This window comes from Triticum dicoccoides, chromosome 2B (genome assembly GCF_002162155.2).
Source record: "Triticum dicoccoides isolate Atlit2015 ecotype Zavitan chromosome 2B, WEW_v2.0, whole genome shotgun sequence".
Taxonomy (NCBI): Eukaryota; Viridiplantae; Streptophyta; class Magnoliopsida; order Poales; family Poaceae; genus Triticum; species Triticum dicoccoides.
The window spans coordinates 590,221,885-590,226,329 of NC_041383.1; positions in this window are offsets into that span (position 1 = coordinate 590,221,885).

Sequence of the window (4,445 nt, forward strand, 5' to 3'; positions counted from 1 at the left end):
TGGAGCATCGATTTTTTTTTTGTCACGAGTTCCGCGTATGTCATTCCCTAATGAAATTGGCAAGCACTTAAAACATTGCTAAATGTTTCTTACAAAAAAGTAGATTTTTTTATATTTTACTGTTCATGGTGTGATCGTATCAGCTCAAACTGAGATGGGGACTTTCCAACACCTTTTTCAGGAATGCAAATGACATGTACATATAAGTGATGTTTTTTTGAACATTTTGATATCTTATTTGCATTTTTCTGAGTTGGTATGAATTTTTTATGAAGTTTTCAAATTGACGGTGAAACGAGAAAAGGGCAAAATAATAAGAGGAGCGAAGTGGCTTGGGCAGAACTGATGGCAAGCATGGCAACTTTCGTGTTTAATTTATTTTTAATAGAAATTTGATGTATGTCACTCGAAATTGCCATCTTTGCTTGGCTGAAATTGCCATCGAAAAACGTCAAAGACCAGAGTGTCACATACCTGATATGTGTCAGTTATCATTTGGGTTTATCTTTTATGGGTCCTTTTTGCAAGGTGCGTGCTCGTGGTCTTCTGATTGTCTCTAAATAGTGCCTGCGGGTGTGTTTGTAATCCAACGGTTGATTGATTGACTTGTAGTTTTCATACTTATAAAAAGTAGTAATATCTTGGGTTCAGTAGATGTAAAAACGTAAACAGCGACTTCGACAGAAGCATCCACGTTCTAGTAGTACGTAGTAGGAGTACCCTGCAAGTATGGACCAATGCACGCAGTGAATGCAGGCTTCGACTTCTCCGCGAGACGTTTCTTTCCTGCCTTTACCCTGCGTCGAACGGAACCTGACAAGGTTAACCCAGCGCGCTCTACAGTCTATAGCCATAGGCCATAGGCCAGCCCGATATGAGAGGCAAAGTATCTGGTGATACGGTGCTCCACTCTATCATGCACCGTTAGATCATGCTGGGAGGGACACGATGAATGTGCATGTGATGCGCAGCTCCTCCATCGGGAAATATTCAAAAAACACCCTTGATATACTCTTAACTGGGTGTGAGGCTTGAAGCAATCAGAAGATACAAATGTCTAGATTTCCTCAGACTTGTCCACTATTTATTTAACAACATATGTGAGATGGAGAAATCCACATTGGCACATGGCCGCATAATCCTGCCACGGGAAAAAGCTTTTCAAGATGTCACAGAATTCCGAAGAAATTTTTTTGAAGCATCATCTCAATATTCTACGTGTGTGTGCCAAGTTTCGCGGAAAACCGACAATTTTTGTGGCTTGTGTAAAAAAAAAGATGTCTCATGAAAAGCCCTTTTTAAACACACTAAATTTTGCTGTTTTCACACGGGACACAAAAGTTGTCGGTTCTTCGCGAAATGACTTTGCGAGAACGTGGATGTCGAGATGTGCATGCGAAACATTTTATCTGAATTTTGTGACATTTCAAAATACATTTAAAACGCATTTTAAAACCAGGAGCATATGCTCCCGGATGCCAAATCGCCCCTCTATGTGAGATGGTGCATTTTATCCAAACAAAATATTCACTCAAATAGATCCCGCTCCTCTTCAAGATAAATGCAAATGTTACCTGCAAAAAAAAAGAAGCTAATGCAAATGGTTGTTCGCATGTTCTCTCAATTAGCTTTAGTGAAAGCAAAGATAACATATTTAGATCATTTGTCTAGTTGCATTAGTATTTTTATATTGTACGGACTACAATAGACATGCAATTCGTGAAGACCAACCCCAAAAATTAAAGATAGTACTTTTATACATTTTGATAATTGAATGTAATACAAAAGATAAAAAAATCTCCATGAACAATAACTGACTAGTTTGGTATGTTAAGTTTGTCAACTTTCATGCTAATTCTCTTGTATTTTTTGATTTTTTATATTACTTTCAATTATGATAATCTATTAAAGTACTATTTTTCAATTATCGATGAAGTTCAACAAAATAAATTCTCTTATATTGATAACCACACACTGAATTTTTTGGTTACTTTGTCGGACAATATAACAACAAAATATGGAGATGTCACAATATAAGATAATTTATTGTGTGTGTGTTTATCAATATAAGATAATTTATTTTGCTGAACTTTATCAATATAGCAATAAACTATGGAGATGGCACAATAACAAGACTTGAGAGGAATTCTGGATTCGAGTGTGTGTGTGTGTGTGTGTGTGTGTGTGTGTGTGTGTGTGTGTGTGTGTGCACATTGAAACTGAGGCGTTTTCTGAACAGTCAACGAAAGTGCAGCTGGTAGACTAGTATAGGAAAAGACCTTACGTTCAATTATGAACATAACACAGGGCGTATTTTGCATATTTCAAGGTGGGGGCGCTGGCCAACTCATGTGCATCAGTGCATGCATCCTGTCCCACTGAATGTGATCTAGTGGTCCAGAATACACCGGTGCATCGTATCACCAAACGGGCCGTATCACCGGATATGCTCTCCCCGATATGAATACACACGGCGTTCAGCCGTCACCTCGTCTTTAAACAGTCTTGAGAAGACCTAGTCCATGCTCGAACCTCGGGCGCTGTTCGAGTCCACCACGTCAGCACCCCACGCCGCCCTGCGCCCACTCGGAGTTGGCCACGTCCCCGACATGACGTGTCGGCTGACCCGCCAGGTTGGACGACGGGTCGGCAGCAAGTGACCATTCGTAACCCACGCGATGAAAGCAGCAGGTCAATGACATGTGGGGCTCGCAACCGAGATGCGTTACGTGTGTAGCAGTTTACGTGACGCGACGTGCCTCACATAACAGAACGCTCGGCTAGCGATGCACGTTGGTCCTACCGGAGAAGAAGCAGTGCTCTCGAAGTAACTGGATACCGAAACTGCCCCTGGCCGAGCGCGGCAACCGCGGTTTTAGGGCTTTTTCCCCTAGTCGTCACGGGGACAAATTTCGTGCTTTGACCCTTTTGGCGTATAAAATCGGGATCTGACCCTCTTATGTAAAATTTTCGCGATTTGACCCTTTTGGATACCGTCGGAGGCCTTGGCGGTAGCGATCTACAGGCTACCGCCGACCCTCCTGGCGGTAGGTTCCATTGACGGGCGTCTGACCGTTGACGGGCGCTGATGTGGCAAAGGGTACCTATCGCCCGCCTTGACGGTAGGCTCCAACACCCTACCGCCGAGGTCTCTGGCGGTAGGGTCCTGGAGGATAAGGTTTAGTGGGGTCCACTCACCACCCACCCACTCCACTCATCTTCTTCCTCCCCGAGCTCTCACTCCCTCCCCCTCTCCCCCCAACCCAAGTACGCACTAGATCCCCCTCCATTGCTTGAGATTTGTCCCGTGGGACCAGAGACCCCGTGAACGGTCCCTGTGATGGCGTCCCAACGGTCCTCTTGCTCTCACGCGCTCGCCGCCTCCAACATTCCGGTCCACGGCCGGCGCGCCGCCTCCCCCCAGCCACTCCCACAGCCGCACCCGTCGGGCATTCGCTCCGATCCCCGACGGCCAGATAGCACCCCTACGCCGTTCTCCTCTTTCCCTGACGTCGTGGTCTCGGGTTTGTCGTCGGACGGGCCGCTGCCAGGTCGGTCCCGCCCTGCTTCGGTGGATCTGGAACCGGACAACGATGGATGGATCCTCGTCAGCAACTGTCGATGCCAGCGCCGTTTGGCTGAGCTCCCATCCGCCGTCCGCGTGCCAGTTAGCTCCAAACCGAGGATTCCTTGATGGTTGGTGGGAAGATGCTTTAAATGCTTGGAATCGAGCCACCACAAAGCCATGTGCACCGGCGAGATTCGGTGTCATCGCTGCTGGCTATCTGGTCACATCGCGAGAGACTGCCACGCCTTCTCTATTTCGGCCCCGCTCGCACCTCCTCCACACAGATCTACGCCAAGCCACTCCTCCCGCCCCGCTGCCGGCCGTCCCACTCAGATTCCCTCCCCTCGCCGCCCTCCGCCGCCCCTCGACATGGCGCACTACCCTCCCCTTGCGCCGCCCCGCTTCCCTGGGGAGCTCTACACACATGGGGACCCAGATCTGTGGCCGGAAAGGGGGGGGGTGGGATAATCTCGCGCACCCCTGGGATGGAGGAGCTAGAGGCGGACTTCAAGGATCGTGCCCTCCTTGCCATGGTGCAGGGAAGGAGGCCGACGGTCTCGCCAGAGGCACTGGTTCAATCCCTGGACAGGTTCTGCGGGGTGGAGAGGCGACATGTCAGGGTCGAGGTGACACATCCAGACGATTTCTTCATCTCTTTCGCCTCCACTGAAGATTGTAACAGAGTGCTCACTAGCTCTGGGAGGGTCAGATGTGTCGGCGCTCCGATCGCGTTTCGGCACTGGCATAGGAGTGCGCAGGCACGCAGTGGCAAGCTTGCGTTCTTCTGCAAGTTGGGAATTGAAGGCCTGCCGGCGAGTGCTTGGGAGTGGGGTACAGTCAGTCAGCTAATCAACAATTTACAAGGGCAGCTGGTGGA